Source organism: Bufo bufo, chromosome 2 (genome assembly GCF_905171765.1).
Source record: "Bufo bufo chromosome 2, aBufBuf1.1, whole genome shotgun sequence".
Taxonomy (NCBI): Eukaryota; Metazoa; Chordata; class Amphibia; order Anura; family Bufonidae; genus Bufo; species Bufo bufo.
The window spans coordinates 841,647,750-841,674,301 of record NC_053390.1 but is presented as its reverse complement, the minus strand read 5'-3'; the positions used below and the strand labels follow the sequence as shown (position 1 = coordinate 841,674,301).

General features: G+C 44.8%; 1 protein-coding gene across 1 annotated transcript in view; it reads right to left on the bottom strand.

Moving 5' to 3' along the window:
* LOC120990594 (zinc finger protein 420-like) overlaps nt 1–23,088 on the bottom strand; it is an 89,614-nt gene extending 66,526 nt beyond the window's left edge. The window contains exon 1 of the mRNA XM_040419513.1: nt 23,008–23,088. The gene's annotated coding sequence lies outside the window, so the exon portion shown is untranslated. The remainder of the gene's footprint in view (nt 1–23,007) is intronic.
* Nucleotides 23,089–26,552: the final 3,464 nt, after the last annotated feature.

Genomic DNA, 26,552 nt, shown 5'->3' with positions numbered 1-26,552 from the left:
TCATGTATACAATGTCCTATACTATATATATATACACAGCGCTACTGTAATACCTGGGGCTGACCCCGCAGGATGATGGGGGTTGTAGTCACACTGTCCTCATGTATACAATGTCCTATACTATATATATACACAGCACTACTGTAATACCTGGGGCTGACCCTGCAGGATGATGGGGGTTGTAGTCGCACTGTCCTCATGTATACAATGTCCTATACTATATATATATATACACAGCACTACTGTAATACCTGGGGCTGACCCTGCAGGATGATGGGGGTTGTAGTCACACTGACCTCATGTATACAATGTCCTATACTATATATACAGCACTACTGTAATACCTGGGGCTGACCCTGCAGGATGATGGGGGTTGTAGTCACACTGTCCTCATGTATACAATGTCCTATACTATATATATATATACACAGCGCTACTGTAATACCTGGGGCTGACCCTGCAGGATGATGGGGGTTGTAGTCACACTGACCTCATGTATACAATGTCCTATACTATATATACACAGCACTACTGTAATACCTGGGGCTGACCCTGCAGGATGATGGGGGTTGTAGTCACACTGTCCTCATGTATACAATGTCCTATACTATATATATATACAGCACTACTGTAATACCTGGGGCTGACCCTGCGGGATGATGGGGGTTGTAGTCACACTGTCCTCATGTATACAATGTCCTATACTATATATATACACAGCACTACTGTAATACCTGGGGCTGACCCTGCGGGATGATGGGGGTTGTAGTCACACTGTCCTCATGTATACAATGTCCTATACTATATATACACAGCACTACTGTAATACCTGGGGCTGACCCTGCAGGATGATGGGGGTTGTAGTCGCACTGTCCTCATGTATACAATGTCCTATACTATATATATACACAGCACTACTGTAATACCTGGGGCTGACCCTGCAGGATGATGGGGGTTGTAGTCACACTGTCCTCATGTATACAATGTCCTATACTATATATATATACAGCACTACTGTAATACCTGGGGCTGACCCTGCAGGATGATGGGGGTTGTAGTCACACTGTCCTCATGTATACAATGTCCTATACTATATATATACAGCACTACTGTAATACCTGGGGCTGACCCTGCAGGATGATGGGGGTTGTAGTCACACTGTCCTCATGTATACAATGTCCTATACTATATATATACAGCACTACTGTAATACCTGGGGCTGACCCTGCAGGATGATGGGGGTTGTAGTCGCACTGTCCTCATGTATACAATGTCCTATACTATATATATACACAGCACTACTGTAATACCTGGGGCTGACCCTGCAGGATGATGGGGGTTGTAGTCACACTGTCCTCATGTATACAATGTCCTATACTATATATATACAGCACTACTGTAATACCTGGGGCTGACCCTGCAGGATGATGGGGGTTGTAGTCACACTGTCCTCATGTATACAATGTCCTATACTATATATATATATATATACAGCACTACTGTAATACCTGGGGCTGACCCTGCAGGATGATGGGGGTTGTAGTCGCACTGTCCTCATGTATACAATGTCCTATACTATATATACACAGCACTACTGTAATACCTGGGGCTGACCCTGCAGGATGATGGGGGTTGTAGTCACACTGTCCTCATGTATACAATGTCCTATACTATATATATATACACAGCACTACTGTAATACCTGGGGCTGACCCTGCAGGATGATGGGGGTTGTAGTCACACTGACCTCATGTATACAATGTCCTATACTATATATACACAGCACTACTGTAATACCTGGGGCTGACCCTGCAGGATGATGGGGGTTGTAGTCGCACTGTCCTCATGTATACAATGTCCTATACTATATATACACAGCACTACTGTAATACCTGGGGCTGACCCTGCAGGATGATGGGGGTTGTAGTCACACTGTCCTCATGTATACAATGTCCTATACTATATATATATATATATATATACACAGCACTACTGTAATACCTGGGGCTGACCCTGCAGGATGATGGGGGTTGTAGTCACACTGTCCTCATGTATACAATGTCCTATACTATATATATATATATATACAGCACTACTGTAATACCTGGGGCTGACCCTGCAGGATGATGGGGGTTGTAGTCACACTGTCCTCATGTATACAATGTCCTATACTATATATACACAGCACTACTGTAATACCTGGGGCTGACCCTGCAGGATGATGGGGGTTGTAGTCGCACTGACCTCATGTATACAATGTCCTATACTATATATATATACAGCACTACTGTAATACCTGGGGCTGACCCTGCGGGATGATGGGGGTTGTAGTCACACTGTCCTCATGTATACAATGTCCTATACTATATATACACAGCACTACTGTAATACCTGGGGCTGACCCTGCAGGATGATGGGGGTTGTAGTCACACTGTCCTCATGTATACAATGTCCTATACTATATATACACAGCACTACTGTAATACCTGGGGCTGACCCTGCAGGATGATGGGGGTTGTAGTCGCACTGACCTCATGTATACAATGTCCTATACTATATATATATATACAGCACTACTGTAATACCTGGGGCTGACCCTGCGGGATGATGGGGGTTGTAGTCACACTGTCCTCATGTATACAATGTCCTATACTATATATATACACAGCACTACTGTAATACCTGGGGCTGACCCTGCAGGATGATAGAGGTTGTAGTCACACTGACCTCATGTATACAATGTCCTATACTATATATATACACAGCACTACTGTAATACCTGGGGCTGACCCTGCAGGATGATGGGGGTTGTAGTCGCACTGTCCTCATGTATACAATGTCCTATACTATATATACACAGCACTACTGTAATACCTGGGGCTGACCCTGCAGGATGATGGGGGTTGTAGTCGCACTGACCTCATGTATACAATGTCCTATACTATATATATATACAGCACTACTGTAATACCTGGGGCTGACCCCGCAGGATGATGGGGGTTGTAGTCACACTGACCTCATGTATACAATGTCCTATACTATATATATATACAGCACTACTGTAATACCTGGGGCTGACCCTGCAGGATGATGGGGGTTGTAGTCGCACTGACCTCATGTATACAATGTCCTATACTATATATATACAGCACTACTGTAATACCTGGGGCTGACCCCGCAGGATGATGGGGGTTGTAGTCACACTGTCCTCATGTATACAATGTCCTATACTATATATATATATATATATACAGCACTACTGTAATACCTGGGGCTGACCCTGCAGGATGATGGGGGTTGTAGTCGCACTGACCTCATGTATACAATGTCCTATACTATATATACACACAGCACTACTGTAATACCTGGGGCTGACCCTGCAGGATGATGGGGGTTGTAGTCACACTGACCTCATGTATACAATGTCCTATACTATATATATATATATACACAGCACTACTGTAATACCTGGGGCTGACCCTGCAGGATGATGGGGGTTGTAGTCACACTGTCCTCATGTATACAATGTCCTATACTATATATACACAGCACTACTGTAATACCTGGGGCTGACCCTGCAGGATGATGGGGGTTGTAGTCGCACTGACCTCATGTATACAATGTCCTATACTATATATATACACAGCACTACTGTAATACCTGGGGCTGACCCTGCAGGATGATGGGGGTTGTAGTCGCACTGACCTCATGTATACAATGTCCTATACTATATATATATACACAGCACTACTGTAATACCTGGGGCTGACCCTGCAGGATGATGGGGGTTGTAGTCACACTGTCCTCATGTATACAATGTCCTATACTATATATATATACAGCACTACTGTAATACCTGGGGCTGACCCTGCAGGATGATGGGGGTTGTAGTCGCACTGTCCTCATGTATACAATGTCCTATACTATATATATATATATATATACACAGCACTACTGTAATACCTGGGGCTGACCCTGCAGGATGATGGGGGTTGTAGTCACACTGTCCTCATGTATACAATGTCCTATACTATATATATATATACAGCACTACTGTAATACCTGGGGCTGACCCTGCAGGATGATGGGGGTTGTAGTCACACTGACCTCATGTATACAATGTCCTATACTATATATATATATATACAGCACTACTGTAATACCTGGGGCTGACCCTGCAGGATGATGGGGGTTGTAGTCACACTGACCTCATGTATACAATGTCCTATACTATATATATACACAGCACTACTGTAATACCTGGGGCTGACCCTGCAGGATGATGGGGGTTGTAGTCGCACTGTCCTCATGTATACAATGTCCTATACTATATATATACAGCACTACTGTAATACCTGGGGCTGACCCCGCAGGATGATGGGGGTTGTAGTCACACTGACCTCATGTATACAATGTCCTATACTATATATATACACAGCACTACTGTAATACCTGGGGCTGACCCTGCAGGATGATGGGGGTTGTAGTCACACTGTCCTCATGTATACAATGTCCTATACTATATATATACAGCACTACTGTAATACCTGGGGCTGACCCTGCAGGATGATGGGGGTTGTAGTCACACCGTCCTCATGTATACAATGTCCTATACTATATATACACACAGCACTACTGTAATACCTGGGGCTGACCCTGCAGGATGATGGGGGTTGTAGTCACACCGTCCTCATGTATACAATGTCCTATACTATATATATATACACAGCACTACTGTAATACCTGGGGCTGACCCTGCAGGATGATGGGGGTTGTAGTCACACTGTCCTCATGTATACAATGTCCTATACTATATATACACAGCACTACTGTAATACCTGGGGCTGACCCTGCGGGATGATGGGGGTTGTAGTCTCACTGTCCTCATGTATACAATTTCCTATACTATATATACACAGCACTACTGTAATACCTGGGGCTGACCCTGCAGGATGATGGGGGTTGTAGTCACACTGTCCTCATGTATACAATGTCCTATACTATATATATACACAGCACTACTGTAATACCTGGGGCTGACCCTGCAGGATGATGGGGGTTGTAGTCACACTGACCTCATGTATACAATGTCCTATACTATATATATATATATATATATACAGCACTACTGTAATACCTGGGGCTGACCCTGCAGGATGATGGGGGTTGTAGTCACACTGACCTCATGTATACAATGTCCTATACTATATATATACACAGCACTACTGTAATACCTGGGGCTGACCCTGCGGGATGATGGGGGTTGTAGTCTCACTGTCCTCATGTATACAATTTCCTATACTATATATACACAGCACTACTGTAATACCTGGGGCTGACCCTGCAGGATGATGGGGGTTGTAGTCACACTGTCCTCATGTATACAATGTCCTATACTATATATATACACAGCACTACTGTAATACCTGGGGCTGACCCTGCAGGATGATGGGGGTTGTAGTCACACTGACCTCATGTATACAATGTCCTATACTATATATATATATATATATATATATACAGCACTACTGTAATACCTGGGGCTGACCCTGCAGGATGATGGGGGTTGTAGTCACACTGTCCTCATGTATACAATGTCCTATACTATATATATACACAGCACTACTGTAATACCTGGGGCTGACCCTGCAGGATGATGGGGGTTGTAGTCACACTGTCCTCATGTATACAATGTCCTATACTATATATATACACAGCACTACTGTAATACCTGGGGCTGACCCTGCAGGATGATGGGGGTTGTAGTCACACTGTCCTCATGTATACAATGTCCTATACTATATATATATATATATACAGCACTACTGTAATACCTGGGGCTGACCCTGCAGGATGATGGGGGTTGTAGTCACACTGTCCTCATGTATACAATGTCCTATACTATATATATATACACAGCACTACTGTAATACCTGGGGCTGACCCTGCGGGATGATGGGGGTTGTAGTCACACTGTCCTCATGTATACAATGTCCTATACTATATATATATACACAGCACTACTGTAATACCTGGGGCGGACCCTGCAGGATGATGGGGGTTGTAGTCGCACTGTCCTCATGTATACAATGTCCTATACTATATATACACAGCACTACTGTAATACCTGGGGCTGACCCTGCAGGATGATAGAGGTTGTAGTCACACTGACCTCATGTATACAATGTCCTATACTATATATATATACACAGCACTACTGTAATACCTGGGGCTGACCCTGCAGGATGATGGGGGTTGTAGTCACACTGTCCTCATGTATACAATGTCCTATACTATATATATACACAGCACTACTGTAATACCTGGGGCGGACCCTGCAGGATGATGGGGGTTGTAGTCACACTGTCCTCATGTATACAATGTCCTATACTATATATATACACAGCACTACTGTAATACCTGGGGCTGACCCTGCAGGATGATGGGGGTTGTAGTCACACTGTCCTCATGTATACAATGTCCTATACTATATATATACAGCACTACTGTAATACCTGGGGCTGACCCTGCAGGATGATGGGGGTTGTAGTCACACTGACCTCATGTATACAATGTCCTATACTATATATATATACACAGCGCTACTGTAATACCTGGGGCTGACCCTGCAGGATGATGGGGGTTGTAGTCGCACTGTCCTCATGTATACAATGTCCTATACTATATATATACACAGCACTACTGTAATACCTGGGGCTGACCCTGCGGGATGATGGGGGTTGTAGTCACACTGTCCTCATGTATACAATGTCCTATACTATATATATATACACAGCACTACTGTAATACCTGGGGCTGACCCTGCGGGATGATGGGGGTTGTAGTCACACTGTCCTCATGTATACAATGTCCTATACTATATATATATACACAGCACTACTGTAATACCTGGGGCTGACCCTGCAGGATGATGGGGGTTGTAGTCACACTGTCCTCATGTATACAATGTCCTATACTATATATATATACACAGCACTACTGTAATACCTGGGGCTGACCCTGCAGGATGATGGGGGTTGTAGTCACACTGTCCTCATGTATACAATGTCCTATACTATATATATACACAGCACTACTGTAATACCTGGGGCTGACCCTGCAGGATGATGGGGGTTGTAGTCGTACTGTCCTCATGTATACAATGTCCTATACTATATATATACACAGCACTACTGTAATACCTGGGGCGGACCCTGCAGGATGATGGGGGTTGTAGTCTCGCTGTCCTCATGTATACAATGTCCTATACTATATATATACACAGCACTACTGTAATACCTGGGGCTGACCCTGCAGGATGATGGGGGTTGTAGTCGCACTGTCCTCATGTATACAATGTCATATACTATATATATACACAGCACTACTGTAATACCTGGGGCTGACCCTGCAGGATGATGGGGGTTGTAGTCACACTGTCCTCATGTATACAATGTCCTATACTATATATATATACACAGCACTACTGTAATACCTGGGGCTGACCCTGCAGGATGATGGGGGTTGTAGTCACACTGTCCTCATGTATACAATGTCCTATACTATATATATACACAGCACTACTGTAATACCTGGGGCGGACCCTGCAGGATGATGGGGGTTGTAGTCTCGCTGTCCTCATGTATACAATGTCCTATACTATATATATACACAGCACTACTGTAATACCTGGGGCTGACCCTGCAGGATGATGGGGGTTGTAGTCGCACTGTCCTCATGTATACAATGTCCTATACTATATATATACAGCACTACTGTAATACCTGGGGCTGACCCTGCAGGATGATGGGGGTTGTAGTCACACTGACCTCATGTATACAATGTCCTATACTATATATATATACACAGCGCTACTGTAATACCTGGGGCTGACCCTGCAGGATGATGGGGGTTGTAGTCGCACTGTCCTCATGTATACAATGTCCTATACTATATATATACACAGCACTACTGTAATACCTGGGGCTGACCCTGCAGGATGATGGGGGTTGTAGTCACACTGTCCTCATGTATACAATGTCCTATACTATATATATATACACAGCACTACTGTAATACCTGGGGCTGACCCTGCAGGATGATGGGGGTTGTAGTCACACTGTCCTCATGTATACAATGTCCTATACTATATATATACACAGCACTACTGTAATACCTGGGGCTGACCCTGCAGGATGATGGGGGTTGTAGTCGTACTGTCCTCATGTATACAATGTCCTATACTATATATATACACAGCACTACTGTAATACCTGGGGCGGACCCTGCAGGATGATGGGGGTTGTAGTCTCGCTGTCCTCATGTATACAATGTCCTATACTATATATATACACAGCACTACTGTAATACCTGGGGCTGACCCTGCAGGATGATGGGGGTTGTAGTCGCACTGTCCTCATGTATACAATGTCATATACTATATATATACACAGCACTACTGTAATACCTGGGGCTGACCCTGCAGGATGATGGGGGTTGTAGTCACACTGTCCTCATGTATACAATGTCCTATACTATATATATATACACAGCACTACTGTAATACCTGGGGCTGACCCTGCAGGATGATGGGGGTTGTAGTCACACTGTCCTCATGTATACAATGTCCTATACTATATATATACACAGCACTACTGTAATACCTGGGGCGGACCCTGCAGGATGATGGGGGTTGTAGTCTCGCTGTCCTCATGTATACAATGTCCTATACTATATATATACACAGCACTACTGTAATACCTGGGGCTGACCCTGCAGGATGATGGGGGTTGTAGTCGCACTGTCCTCATGTATACAATGTCATATACTATATATATACACAGCACTACTGTAATACCTGGGGCTGACCCTGCGGGATGATGGGGGTTGTAGTCACACTGTCCTCATGTATACAATGTCCTATACTATATATACACAGCACTACTGTAATACCTGGGGCTGACCCTGCAGGATGATGGGGGTTGTAGTCACACTGTCCTCATGTATACAATGTCCTATACTATATATACACAGCACTACTGTAATACCTGGGGCTGACCCTGCAGGATGATGGGGGTTGTAGTCACACTGTCCTCATGTATACAATGTCCTATACTATATATATACACAGCACTACTGTAATACCTGGGGCTGACCCTGCAGGATGATGGGGGTTGTAGTCGCACTGTCCTCATGTATACAATGTCCTATACTATATATACACAGCACTACTGTAATACCTGGGGCTGACCCTGCAGGATGATAGGGGTTGTAGTCACACTGACCTCATGTATACAATGTCCTATACTATATATATACACAGCACTACTGTAATACCTGGGGCTGACCCTGCAGGATGATGGGGGTTGTAGTCACACTGACCTCATGTATACAATGTCCTATACTATATATATACAGCACTACTGTAATACCTGGGGCTGACCCTGCAGGATGATGGGGGTTGTAGTCACACTGTCCTCATGTATACAATGTCCTATACTATATATATACACAGCACTACTGTAATACCTGGGGCTGACCCTGCAGGATGATGGGGGTTGTAGTCACACTGTCCTCATGTATACAATGTCCTATACTATATATATATACACAGCACTACTGTAATACCTGGGGCTGACCCTGCAGGATGATGGGGGTTGTAGTCACACTGACCTCATGTATACAATGTCCTATACTATATATATACACAGCACTACTGTAATACCTGGGGCTGACCCTGCAGGATGATGGGGGTTGTAGTCACACTGTCCTCATGTATACAATGTCCTATACTATATATATACACAGCACTACTGTAATACCTGGGGCTGACCCTGCAGGATGATGGGGGTTGTAGTCACACTGTCCTCATGTATACAATGTCCTATACTATATATATATATATATACAGCACTACTGTAATACCTGGGGCTGACCCTGCAGGATGATGGGGGTTGTAGTCACACTGTCCTCATGTATACAATGTCCTATACTATATATATAGAGCACTACTGTAATACCTGGGGCTGACCCTGCAGGATGATGGGGGTTGTAGTCACACTGACCTCATGTATACAATGTCCTATACTATATATATACAGCACTACTGTAATACCTGGGGCTGACCCTGCAGGATGATGGGGGTTGTAGTCGCACTGTCCTCATGTATACAATGTCCTATACTATATATATATACAGCACTACTGTAATACCTGGGGCTGACCCTGCAGGATGATGGGGGTTGTAGTCGCACTGTCCTCATGTATACAATGTCCTATACTATATATATATATACAGCACTACTGTAATACCTGGGGCTGACCCTGCAGGATGATGGGGGTTGTAGTCGCACTGTCCTCATGTATACAATGTCCTATACTATATATATATACAGCACTACTGTAATACCTGGGGCTGACCCTGCAGGATGATGGGGGTTGTAGTCACACTGTCCTCATGTATACAATGTCCTATACTATATATATACACAGCACTACTGTAATACCTGGGGCTGACCCTGCAGGATGATGGGGGTTGTAGTCACACCGTTCTCATGTATACAATGTCCTATACTATATATATATATACACAGCACTACTGTAATACCTGGGGCTGACCCTGCAGGATGATGGGGGTTGTAGTCACACCGTTCTCATGTATACAATGTCCTATACTATATATACAGCACTACTGTAATACCTGGGGCTGACCCTGCAGGATGATGGGGGTTGTAGTCACACTGTCCTCATGTATACAATGTCCTATACTATATATATATATATACACAGCACTACTGTAATACCTGGGGCTGACCCTGCAGGATGATGGGGGTTGTAGTCACACCGTTCTCATGTATACAATGTCCTATACTATATATATATATATACACAGCACTACTGTAATACCTGGGGCTGACCCTGCAGGATGATGGGGGTTGTAGTCGCACTGTCCTCATGTATACAATGTCCTATACTATATACACAGCACTACTGTAATACCTGGGGCTGACCCTGCAGGATGATGGGGGTTGTAGTCACACTGTCCTCATGTATACAATGTCCTATACTATATATACACAGCACTACTGTAATACCTGGGGCTGACCCTGCAGGATGATGGGGGTTGTAGTCACACTGTCCTCATGTATACAATGTCCTATACTATATATATATACAGCACTACTGTAATACCTGGGGCTGACCCTGCAGGATGATGGGGGTTGTAGTCACACCGTTCTCATGTATACAATGTCCTATACTATATATATACAGCACTACTGTAATACCTGGGGCTGACCCTGCAGGATGATGGGGGTTGTAGTCACACCGTTCTCATGTATACAATGTCCTATACTATATATATATACAGCACTACTGTAATACCTGGGGCTGACCCTGCAGGATGATGGGGGTTGTAGTCACACTGACCTCATGTATACAATGTCCTATACTATATATACAGCACTACTGTAATACCTGGGGCTGACCCTGCAGGATGATGGGGGTTGTAGTCACACTGACCTCATGTATACAATGTCCTATACTATATATATACACAGCACTAATGTAATACCTGGGGCTGACCCTGCAGGATGATGGGGGTTGTAGTCGCACTGTCCTCATGTATACAATGTCCTATACTATATACACAGCACTACTGTAATACCTGGGGCTGACCCTGCAGGATGATGGGGGTTGTAGTCACACTGACCTCATGTATACAATGTCCTATACTATATATATATATACACAGCACTACTGTAATACCTGGGGCTGACCCTGCAGGATGATGGGGGTTGTAGTCGCACTGTCCTCATGTATACAATGTCCTATACTATATATATATACACAGCACTACTGTAATACCTGGGGCTGACCCTGCAGGATGATGGGGGTTGTAGTCACACTGTCCTCATGTATACAATGTCCTATACTATATATATACAGCACTACTGTAATACCTGGGGCTGACCCTGCAGGATGATGGGGGTTGTAGTCACACTGTCCTCATGTATACAATGTCCTATACTATATATACACAGCACTACTGTAATACCTGGGGCTGACCCTGCAGGATGATGGGGGTTGTAGTCACACTGTCCTCATGTATACAATGTCCTATACTATATATATACAGCACTACTGTAATACCTGGGGCTGACCCTGCAGGATGATGGGGGTTGTAGTCACACTGTCCTCATGTATACAATGTCCTATACTATATATATACAGCACTACTGTAATACCTGGGGCTGACCCTGCAGGATGATGGGGGTTGTAGTCACACTGACCTCATGTATACAATGTCCTATACTATATATATACAGCACTACTGTAATACCTGGGGCTGACCCTGCAGGATGATGGGGGTTGTAGTCACACTGTCCTCATGTATACAATGTCCTATACTATATATATATACAGCACTACTGTAATACCTGGGGCTGACCCTGCAGGATGATGGGGGTTGTAGTCACACTGTCCTCATGTATACAATGTCCTATACTATATATACACAGCACTACTGTAATACCTGGGGCTGACCCTGCAGGATGATGGGGGTTGTAGTCGCACTGTCCTCATGTATACAATGTCCTATACTATATATATATATACAGCACTACTGTAATACCTGGGGCTGACCCTGCAGGATGATGGGGGTTGTAGTCACACTGTCCTCATGTATACAATGTCCTATACTATATATATATACACAGCACTACTGTAATACCTGGGGCTGACCCTGCAGGATGATGGGGGTTGTAGTCACACTGTCCTCATGTATACAATGTCCTATACTATATATATACACAGCACTACTGTAATACCTGGGGCTGACCCTGCAGGATGATGGGGGTTGTAGTCACACTGTCCTCATGTATACAATGTCCTATACTATATATATACACAGCACTACTGTAATACCTGGGGCTGACCCTGCAGGATGATGGGGGTTGTAGTCACACTGTCCTCATGTATACAATGTCCTATACTATATATATATACACAGCACTACTGTAATACCTGGGGCTGACCCTGCAGGATGATGGGGGTTGTAGTCACACTGTCCTCATGTATACAATGTCCTATACTATATATATATATACAGCACTACTGTAATACCTGGGGCTGACCCTGCAGGATGATGGGGGTTGTAGTCGCACTGTCCTCATGTATACAATGTCCTATACTATATATATATACAGCACTACTGTAATACCTGGGGCTGACCCTGCAGGATGATGGGGGTTGTAGTCACACTGTCCTCATGTATACAATGTCCTATACTATATATACACACAGCACTACTGTAATACCTGGGGCTGACCCTGCAGGATGATGGGGGTTGTAGTCACACTGTCCTCATGTATACAATGTCCTATACTATATATATATATATATACAGCACTACTGTAATACCTGGGGCTGACCCTGCAGGATGATGGGGGTTGTAATCACACTGTCCTCATGTATACAATGTCCTATACTATATATATATACACAGCACTACTGTAATACCTGGGGCTGACCCTGCAGGATGATGGGGGTTGTAGTCACACTGTCCTCATGTATACAATGTCCTATACTATATATATACACAGCACTACTGTAATACCTGGGGCTGACCCTGCAGGATGATGGGGGTTGTAGTCGCACTGTCCTCATGTATACAATGTCCTATACTATATATATATACAGCACTACTGTAATACCTGGGGCTGACCCTGCAGGATGATGGGGGTTGTAGTCGCACTGTCCTCATGTATACAATGTCCTATACTATATATACACAGCACTACTGTAATACCTGGGGCTGACCCTGCAGGATGATGGGGGTTGTAGTCACACTGTCCTCATGTATACAATGTCCTATACTATATATATACACAGCACTACTGTAATACCTGGGGCTGACCCTGCAGGATGATGGGGGTTGTAGTCGCACTGTCCTCATGTATACAATGTCCTATACTATATATATATACACAGCACTACTGTAATACCTGGGGCGGACCCTGCAGGATGATGGGGGTTGTAGTCACACTGTCCTCATGTATACAATGTCCTATACTATATATATACACAGCACTACTGTAATACCTGGGGCTGACCCTGCAGGATGATGGGGGTTGTAGTCACACTGTCCTCATGTATACAATGTCCTATACTATATATATATACACAGCACTACTGTAATACCTGGGGCTGACCCTGCAGGATGATGGGGGTTGTAGTCACACTGTCCTCATGTATACAATGTCCTATACTATATATACACAGCACTACTGTAATACCTGGGGCTGACCCTGCAGGATGATGGGGGTTGTAGTCGCACTGTCCTCATGTATACAATGTCCTATACTATATATATATACAGCACTACTGTAATACCTGGGGCTGACCCTGCAGGATGATGGGGGTTGTAGTCGCACTGTCCTCATGTATACAATGTCCTATACTATATATATATATACAGCACTACTGTAATACCTGGGGCTGACCCTGCAGGATGATGGGGGTTGTAGTCACACTGTCCTCATGTATACAATGTCCTATACTATATATATACACAGCACTACTGTAATACCTGGGGCTGACCCTGCAGGATGATGGGGGTTGTAGTCGCACTGACCTCATGTATACAATGTCCTATACTATATATATACAGCACTACTGTAATACCTGGGGCTGACCCTGCAGGATGATGGGGGTTGTAGTCGCACTGTCCTCATGTATACAATGTCCTATACTATATATATATACACAGCACTACTGTAATACCTGGGGCGGACCCTGCAGGATGATGGGGGTTGTAGTCACACTGTCCTCATGTATACAATGTCCTATACTATATATATATACACAGCACTACTGTAATACCTGGGGCTGACCCTGCAGGATGATGGGGGTTGTAGTCACACCGTCCTCATGTATACAATGTCCTATACTATATATATATATACACAGCACTACTGTAATACCTGGGGCTGACCCTGCGGGATGATGGGGGTTGTAGTCTCACTGTCCTCATGTATACAATGTCCTATACTATATATACACAGCACTACTGTAATACCTGGGGCTGACCCTGCAGGATGATGGGGGTTGTAGTCTCACTGTCCTCATGTATACAATGTCCTATACTATATATATATATACACAGCACTACTGTAATACCTGGGGCTGACCCTGCAGGATGATGGGGGTTGTAGTCGCACTGTCCTCATGTATACAATGTCCTATACTATATATACACAGCACTACTGTAATACCTGGGGCTGACCCTGCAGGATGATGGGGGTTGTAGTCGCACTGTCCTCATGTATACAATGTCCTATACTATATATATATATATATACAGCACTACTGTAATACCTGGGGCTGACCCTGCAGGATGATGGGGGTTGTAGTCGCACTGTCCTCATGTATACAATGTCCTATACTATATATATATACAGCACTACTGTAATACCTGGGGCTGACCCTGCAGGATGATGGGGGTTGTAGTCGCACTGTCCTCATGTATACAATGTCCTATACTATATATATATACAGCACTACTGTAATACCTGGGGCTGACCCTGCAGGATGATGGGGGTTGTAGTCACACTGACCTCATGTATACAATGTCCTATACTATATATATACAGCACTACTGTAATACCTGGGGCTGACCCTGCAGGATGATGGGGGTTGTAGTCACACTGTCCTCATGTATACAATGTCCTATACTATATATACAGCACTACTGTAATACCTGGGGCTGACCCTGCAGGATGATGGGGGTTGTAGTCACACTGACCTCATGTATACAATGTCCTATACTATATATATATACACAGCACTACTGTAATACCTGGGGCTGACCCTGCAGGATGATGGGGGTTGTAGTCACACTGTCCTCATGTATACAATGTCCTATACTATATATATACAGCACTACTGTAATACCTGGGGCTGACCCTGCAGGATGATGGGGGTTGTAGTCACACTGACCTCATGTATACAATGTCCTATACTATATATACAGCACTACTGTAATACCTGGGGCTGACCCTGCAGGATGATGGGGGTTGTAGTCACACTGTCCTCATGTATACAATGTCCTATACTATATATATATACACAGCACTACTGTAATACCTGGGGCTGACCCTGCAGGATGATGGGGGTTGTAGTCACACTGTCCTCATGTATACAATGTCCTATACTATATATATACAGCACTACTGTAATACCTGGGGCTGACCCTGCAGGATGATGGGGGTTGTAGTCGCACTGTCCTCATGTATACAATGTCCTATACTATATACACAGCACTACTGTAATACCTGGGGCTGACCCTGCAGGATGATGGGGGTTGTAGTCACACTGTCCTCATGTATACAATGTCCTATACTATATATATACACAGCACTACTGTAATACCTGGGGCTGACCCTGCAGGATGATGGGGGTTGTAGTCACACTGTCCTCATGTATACAATGTCCTATACTATATATACACAGCACTACTGTAATACCTGGGGCTGACCCTGCAGGATGATGGGGGTTGTAGTCGCACTGTCCTCATGTATATAATGTCCTATACTATATATATACACAGCACTACTGTAATACCTGGGGCTGACCCTGCAGGATGATGGGGGTTGTAGTCACACTGTCCTCATGTATACAATGTCCTATACTATATATATATACAGCACTACTGTAATACCTGGGGCTGACCCTGCAGGATGATGGGGGTTGTAGTCACACTGTCCTCATGTATACAATGTCCTATACTATATATATACAGCACTACTGTAATACCTGGGGCTGACCCTGCAGGATGATGGGGGTTGTAGTCACACTGTCCTCATGTATACAATGTCCTATACTATATATATATATACAGCACTACTGTAATACCTGGGGCTGACCCTGCAGGATGATGGGGGTTGTAGTCACACTGTCCTCATGTATACAATTTCCTATACTATATATACACAGCACTACTGTAATACCTGGGGCTGACCCTGCAGGATGATGGGGGTTGTAGTCACACTGTCCTCATGTATACAATGTCCTATACTATATATATATATACACAGCACTACTGTAATACCTGGGGCTGACCCTGCAGGATGATGGGGGTTGTAGTCGCACTGACCTCATGTATACAATGTCCTATACTATATATATACACAGCACTACTGTAATACCTGGGGCTGACCCTGCGGGATGATGGGGGTTGTAGTCACACTGACCTCATGTATACAATGTCCTATACTATATATATATATACAGCACTACTGTAATACCTGGGGCTGACCCTGCAGGATGATGGGGGTTGTAGTCACACTGTCCTCATGTATACAATGTCCTATACTATATATACACAGCACTACTGTAATACCTGGGGCTGACCCTGCAGGATGATGGGGGTTGTAGTCGCACTGACCTCATGTATACAATGTCCTATACTATATATATACACAGCACTACTGTAATACCTGGGGCTGACCCTGCGGGATGATGGGGGTTGTAGTCACACTGACCTCATGTATACAATGTCCTATACTATATATATATATACAGCACTACTGTAATACCTGGGGCTGACCCTGCAGGATGATGGGGGTTGTAGTCACACTGTCCTCATGTATACAATGTCCTATACTATATATATATACACACAGCACTACTGTAATACCTGGGGCTGACCCTGCAGGATGATGGGGGTTGTAGTCGCACTGTCCTCATGTATACAATGTCCTATACTATATATATATATATACAGCACTACTGTAATACCTGGGGCTGACCCTGCAGGATGATGGGGGTTGTAGTCGCACTGTCCTCATGTATACAATGTCCTATACTATATATATACAGCACTACTGTAATACCTGGGGCTGACCCTGCAGGATGATGGGGGTTGTAGTCACACTGTCCTCATGTATACAATGTCCTATACTATATACACAGCACTACTGTAATACCTGGGGCTGACCCTGCAGGATGATGGGGGTTGTAGTCGCACTGTCCTCATGTATACAATGTCCTATACTATATATATACAGCACTACTGTAATACCTGGGGCTGACCCTGCGGGATGATGGGGGTTGTAGTCACACTGTCCTCATGTATACAATGTCCTATACTATATATATATACACAGCACTACTGTAATACCTGGGGCTGACCCTGCAGGATGATGGGGGTTGTAGTCACACTGTCCTCATGTATACAATGTCCTATACTATATATATATATACAGCACTACTGTAATACCTGGGGCTGACCCTGCAGGATGATGGGGGTTGTAGTCACACTGACCTCATGTATACAATGTCCTATACTATATATATACACAGCACTACTGTAATACCTGGGGCTGACCCTGCAGGATGATGGGGGTTGTAGTCGCACTGTCCTCATGTATACAATGTCCTATACTATATATACACAGCACTACTGTAATACCTGGGGCTGACCCTGCAGGATGATGAGGGATGTAGTCACACTGTCCTCATGTATACAATGTCCTATACTATATATATACACAGCACTACTGTAATACCTGGGGCTGACCCTGCAGGATGATGGGGGTTGTAGTCGCACTGTCCTCATGTATACAATGTCCTATACTATATATATACAGCACTACTGTAATACCTGGGGCTGACCCTGCAGGATGATGGGGGTTGTAGTCACACTGTCCTCATGTATACAATGTCCTATACTATATATATACACAGCACTACTGTAATACCTGGGGCTGACCCTGCAGGATGATGGGGGTTGTAGTCGCACTGTCCTCATGTATACAATGTCCTATACTATATATATACACAGCACTACTGTAATACCTGGGGCTGACCCTGCAGGATGATGGGGGTTGTAGTCGTACTGTCCTCATGTATACAATGTCCTATACTATATATATACACAGCACTACTGTAATACCTGGGGCTGACCCTGCAGGATGATGGGGGTTGTAGTCACGCTGTCCTCATGTATACAATGTCCTATACTATATATACACAGCACTACTGTAATACCTGGGGCTGACCCTGCAGGATGATGGGGGTTGTAGTCTCGCTGTCCTCATGTATACAATGTCCTATACTATATATACACAGCACTACTGTAATACCTGGGGCTGACCCTGCAGGATGATGGGGGTTGTAGTCTCGCTGTCCTCATGTATACAATGTCCTATACTATATATATATATATATATATATATATATATATACAGCACTACTGTAATACCTGGGGCTGACCCTGCAGGATGATGGGGGTTGTAGTCACACTGTCCTCATGTATACAATGTCCTATACTATATATATATATATACAGCACTACTGTAATACCTGGGGCTGACCCTGCAGGATGATGGGGGTTGTAGTCGCACTGTCCTCATGTATACAATGTCCTATACTATATACACAGCACTACTGTAATACCTGGGGCTGACCCTGCAGGATGATGGGGGTTGTAGTCACACTGTCCTCATGTATACAATGTCCTATACTATATATATATATATACACAGCACTACTGTAATACCTGGGGCTGACCCTGCAGGATGATGGGGGTTGTAGTCGCACTGTCCTCATGTATACAATGTCCTATACTATATATATACAGCACTACTGTAATACCTGGGGCTGACCCTGCGGGATGATGGGGGTTGTAGTCACACTGTCCTCATGTATACAATGTCCTATACTATATATATATACACAGCACTACTGTAATACCTGGGGCTGACCCTGCAGGATGATGGGGGTTGTAGTCACACTGTCCTCATGTATACAATGTCCTATACTATATATATATATACAGCACTACTGTAATACCTGGGGCTGACCCTGCAGGATGATGGGGGTTGTAGTCACACTGACCTCATGTATACAATGTCCTATACTATATATATACACAGCACTACTGTAATACCTGGGGCTGACCCTGCAGGATGATGGGGGTTGTAGTCGCACTGTCCTCATGTATACAATGTCCTATACTATATATATACAGCACTACTGTAATACCTGGGGCTGACCCTGCGGGATGATGGGGGTTGTAGTCACACTGTCCTCATGTATACAATGTCCTATACTATATATATATACACAGCACTACTGTAATACCTGGGGCTGACCCTGCAGGATGATGGGGGTTGTAGTCGCACTGTCCTCATGTATACAATGTCCTATACTATATATATACACAGCACTACTGTAATACCTGGGGCTGACCCTGCAGGATGATGGGGGTTGTAGTCGTACTGTCCTCATGTATACAATGTCCTATACTATATATACACAGCACTACTGTAATACCTGGGGCTGACCCTGCAGGATGATGGGGGTTGTAGTCACGCTGTCCTCATGTATACAATGTCCTATACTATATATACACAGCACTACTGTAATACCTGGGGCTGACCCTGCAGGATGATGGGGGTTGTAGTCTCGCTGTCCTCATGTATACAATGTCCTATACTATATATATATATATATATATATATATATATATATATATATAGCACTACTGTAATACCTGGGGCTGACCCTGCGGGATGATGGGGGTTGTAGTCACACTGTCCTCATGTATACAATGTCCTATACTATATATATACACAGCACTACTGTAATACCTGGGGCTGACCCTGCAGGATGATGGGGGTTGTAGTCACACTGTCCTCATGTATACAATGTCCTATACTATATATATATATATACAGCACTACTGTAATACCTGGGGCTGACCCTGCAGGATGATGGGGGTTGTAGTCGCACTGTCCTCATGTATACAATGTCCTATACTATATATATACAGCACTACTGTAATACCTGGGGCTGACCCTGCAGGATGATGGGGGTTGTAGTCACACTGTCCTCATGTATACAAATGTCCTATACTATATACACAGCACTACTGTAATACCTGGGGCTGACCCTGCAGGATGATGGGGGTTGTAGTCACACTGTCCTCATGTATACAATGTCCTATACTATATATATATATATACACAGCACTACTGTAATACCTGGGGCTGACCCTGCAGGATGATGGGGGTTGTAGTCGCACTGTCCTCATGTATACAATGTCCTATACTATATATATACAGCACTACTGTAATACCTGGGGCTGACCCTGCGGGATGATGGGGGTTGTAGTCACACTGTCCTCATGTATACAATGTCCTATACTATATATATATACACAGCACTACTGTAATACCTGGGGCTGACCCTGCAGGATGATGGGGGTTGTAGTCACACTGTCCTCATGTATACAATGTCCTATACTATATATATATATACAGCACTACTGTAATACCTGGGGCTGACCCTGCAGGATGATGGGGGTTGTAGTCACACTGACCTCATGTATACAATGTCCTATACTATATATATACACAGCACTACTGTAATACCTGGGGCTGACCCTGCAGGATGATGGGGGTTGTAGTCACACTGTCCTCATGTATACAATGTCCTATACTATATATATACAGCACTACTGTAATACCTGGGGCTGACCCTGCGGGATGATGGGGGTTGTAGTCACACTGTCCTCATGTATACAATGTCCTATACTATATATATATACACAGCACTACTGTAATACCTGGGGCTGACCCTGCAGGATGATGGGGGTTGTAGTCGCACTGTCCTCATGTATACAATGTCCTATACTATATATATACACAGCACTACTGTAATACCTGGGGCTGACCCTGCAGGATGATGGGGGTTGTAGTCGTACTGTCCTCATGTATACAATGTCCTATACTATATATACACAGCACTACTGTAATACCTGGGGCTGACCCTGCGGGATGATGGGGGTTGTAGTCACACTGTCCTCATGTATACAATGTCCTATACTATATATATATACACAGCACTACTGTAATACCTGGGGCTGACCCTGCAGGATGATGGGGGTTGTAGTCACACTGTCCTCATGTATACAATGTCCTATACTATATATATATATACAGCACTACTGTAATACCTGGGGCTGACCCTGCAGGATGATGGGGGTTGTAGTCACACTGACCTCATGTATACAATGTCCTATACTATATATATACACAGCACTACTGTAATACCTGGGGCTGACCCTGCAGGATGATGGGGGTTGTAGTCACACTGTCCTCATGTATACAATGTCCTATACTATATATATACAGCACTACTGTAATACCTGGGGCTGACCCTGCGGGATGATGGGGGTTGTAGTCACACTGTCCTCATGTATACAATGTCCTATACTATATATATATACACAGCACTACTGTAATACCTGGGGCTGACCCTGCAGGATGATGGGGGTTGTAGTCGCACTGTCCTCATGTATACAATGTCCTATACTATATATATACACAGCACTACTGTAATACCTGGGGCTGACCCTGCAGGATGATGGGGGTTGTAGTCGTACTGTCCTCATGTATACAATGTCCTATACTATATATACACAGCACTACTGTAATACCTGGGGCTGACCCTGCAGGATGATGGGGGTTGTAGTCACGCTGTCCTCATGTATACAATGTCCTATACTATATATACACAGCACTACTGTAATACCTGGGGCTGACCCTGCAGGATGATGGGGGTTGTAGTCTCACTGTCCTCATGTATACAATGTCCTATACTATATATACACAGCACTACTGTAATACCTGGGGCTGACCCTGCAGGATGATGGGGGTTGTAGTCTCGCTGTCCTCATGTATACAATGTCCTATACTATATATATATATATATATATATATACAGCACTACTGTAATACCTGGGGCTGACCCTGCAGGATGATGGGGGTTGTAGTCACACTGTCCTCATGTATACAATGTCCTATACTATATATATATATATATACAGCACTACTGTAATACCTGGGGCTGACCCTGCAGGATGATGGGGGTTGTAGTCACACTGTCCTCATGTATACAATGTCCTATACTATATATATATATATATACAGCACTACTGTAATACCTGGGGCTGACCCTGCAGGATGATGGGGGTTGTAGTCACACTGTCCGGCTTCTCACACTTTCTCTTCTTCACTCCGTAGTTGATATTTCCAGGTGGTTATGATGTCATAGGAAGAGGCGGGGCTTTTGTATTCCAGGCCCCGCCTATTTACTGACGTACTTCCTCTGACTGCTGATATCAAACGACCATGACGTCATCAGCTCAGTCTGAGGTGCCGGACTGAGAACTTGGGCGGTAAGTGGTGGTGAGGTCACTGTGACTACAACCCCCATCATGCGCCTTGTGTTATGTGAGAACTCGGTGCAGTGGAGCCGCTGCAGACTCTGAGGTGTCAGGTTGTCAGAGGTCACGTGCTCATTTACTGGGATGTTTCTTTCTAATTTATGTAGCAGAGTGATGGGGGTGTGAAGGGTTAAGTCCCCCCCTCCCTGCTGCACAAAGGGTGACGCCTCCTATTAAAGGGACCCTGTCCTCATCTTACTGCTGCCCATAGTGACGGCAGAATGACGTAGAGAAGTGAGCTGATGTCAGCGCATCACAACCACTGAAGAGCCCCCCCTTCCCCCCCCCCCCCCCGCCACTGTGGAGAAGAGCCCCCCCCCCCCCCCCCCGACCACTGCAGAGAAGTAGCCCCCCCCCCCCCTTGGCCACTGTGGAGAAGAGCCCCCCCTTGGTGGCCACTGTGGAGAAGAGCCCCCCCATCCTTGGTGGCCACTGTGGGGGTTAATAAAGGGCTGATCTGAGGTCTGATAGGGGTTATTAACACCCTATCAGCCCTTTATTAACCCCTATCAGACCTCAGATCAGCCCTTTATTAACCCCTATCAGACCTCAGATCAGCCCTTTATTAACCCCTATCAGACCTCGGATCAGCCCTTTATTAACCCCTATCAGACCTCAGATCAGTCCTTTATTAACCCCTATCAGACCTCTTAATAAAGGGCTGATAGGGTGTTAATAAAGGGCTGATCCGAGGTCTGATAGGGGTTAATAAAGGGCTGATCCGAGGTCTGATAGGGGTTAATAAAGGGCTGATCCGAGGTCTGATAGGGGTTAATAAAGGGCTGATCCGAGGTCTGATAGGGGTTAATAAAGGGCTGATCCGAGGTCTGATAGGGGTTAATAAAGGGCTGATCCGAGGTCTGATAGGGGTTAATAAAGCGCTGATCCGAGGTCTGATAGGGGTTGATAAAGGGCTGATCCGAGGTCTGATAGGGGTTAATAAAGGGCTGATCCGAGGTCTGATAGGGGTTAATAAAGGGCTGATCCGAGGTCTGATAGGGGTTAATAAAGGGCTGATCCGAGGTCTGATAGGGGTTAATAAAGGGCTGATCCGAGGTCTGATAGGGGTTAATAAAGCGCTGATCCGAGGTCTGATAGGGGTTAATAAAGCGCTGATCCGAGGTCTGATAGGGGTTGATAAAGGGCTGATCCGAGGTCTGATAGGGGTTAATAAAGGGCTGATCTGAGGTCTGATAGTGTCACAGCCAGACAGCTGAGAAGCGCTCACAGGAGCTTCTCAGATCCTCCTCCTTGAATTTCTTTGTTTTGGTTTAGTTTCTCATCTCGTTAGTCTATCTCAGCTGTCATGCAGTTGGACTGATTGCTGCCCTTTAAGTTCCTCCCCATAATGCAGTAGTGTGCGGCTGATACAACTTCCTGGAGTGTGTGTGCATGCAGTTCCCAGTTCCCCGTTCCCTGTTCCCAGTCGTCAGTCGTCTGTCGTCTGCAAGATAAGTGCTGTTTATGTATTTGTGATTTTCTGTTTTCTGGATCCAGGTGACCCTGACTCCCTCCGTGTCTGTGTAGGGAGCCGGTGGTCGTGTCCCCTCACTATTGTAGGGTCTTCAGGTAATAGATAGCCGAGGAACGTGGATATGCGGCCATCCACCTTTGGGGTGTTCGCATAGGCTGAGCAGTGAGGGAGAGCGGCAGGTCGATTGCAGGGGTCTCCCTTTGTTCCTTAGTTGTGGATCCAGAGAGACATTGTTTATATGGTATTGTCTTGTCTCCTGTACACCATCCGTGACATTATCAGCCGCCTAAACCGTCTCAAGCATGGATCCGGTTTCACTTTTGGCTGAACGCTTTCAGGGTCTTTCTTTGGAGGTAGCTGATCTCCGTAAGACTTTTTCTCAGTTTCAAGTGACCGGTTCAGCTTGCGTTCATGGAGTTTGTGCTGAGCCTAAGATCTCGCTCCCGGATACGTTCTCCGGGGGTAGTGAGAATTTTGTGCGTTTTAGAGAGGCTTGCAAACTCCATTTTCGCCTTCTTCCCCATTCTTCTGGTGATGAAGAACGGAGGGTGGGGATCATTATATCGCTGCTCAGGGGTAACGCTCAGTCCTGGGCCTTTTCGCTGCCGGAGTGGGCACGGCCCCTTCGTTCAGTGGATTAATTCTTTTTAGCCCTGGGTCAGATATATGATGATCCGGATCGTATTGCTCTGGCTGAGTCTAGACTACGTCTGTTATGCCAGGGTAAACAATCCGCAGAGATATACTGCTCAGAATTTCGGAGATGGGCAGCAGATACGGGTTGGAATGATGCTGCACTCCGAAGTCAATTTTGCTATGGTCTTTCAGAGGGATTGAGAGATGCATTTGCCTTTCATGAAAGACCTACCTCCTTGAATTCTGCTATGTCTCAGGCCGTTCGTATTGACAGGCGTCTTAGAGAGAGAGGAGAGATCTCTCCTTCCTGTCATACTCAGTCCCGGGACAGTGCAGCGGTCTCTTTCTGTGCGCAGGGGTCTCAGTCGCTGTCAGCCCCTTCTGAGCAGGAGCCCATGCAGCTGGGGTTGATTGCCTCAGACAATAGAAGATTCAGCCCGCATGGGAGGGTTTGTTTTTGTTGTGGAGGTATAAATCATCTGGCAAATGTTTGTCCCTCTAGGAGATTCAGGCAGTTTTCTGGGAGTAATAAAGAGACAAAAAGGAAAAAATCTTTTAAAAATGTTCCGTCTGTTACTATTGGCAGGGTTGAGGCGGAAATTGAAGGTTTTCCGTTTGCTTGTAGTTCCCGTTTTGTCCTGCCTGCTAGGGTGGCGCTAGAGAGCAAGAGCATTTTTTTGTGAGATTTTTGTGGATAGTGGAGCAGCTGTCAACCTCATTGATAATCAATTTGCAATAACTCATGGTTTCCAGGTATGCACTTTGGGAAAGGATATTCCTGTTTTTGCTATTGATTCCGCTCCACTTTCTCAGAAATCATTAAAGGGCATAGTTCACAATATCCGTTTAATTGTGAGTGATGCTCATGTTGAGGATGTGTCATGTTTCGTCCTTAGCGGTTTGCCTACTCCTCTAGTGTTGGGGCTACCCTGGCTCACTAAACATAACCCCACCATTGATTGGCAAGCGAGGCAAATAAATGGTTGGAGTGACTTTTGCAGAGAGAATTGCCTCATAACATCTATTTCTGAGGTTTCTACTAAGACTGTACCACCTTTCCTCTCTGAGTTTTCGGATGTCTTCTCTGAGAGTGGAGTTCAGGGTTTACCTCCGCACAGGGAGTATGATTGCCCTATTGATCTCATCCCAGGCG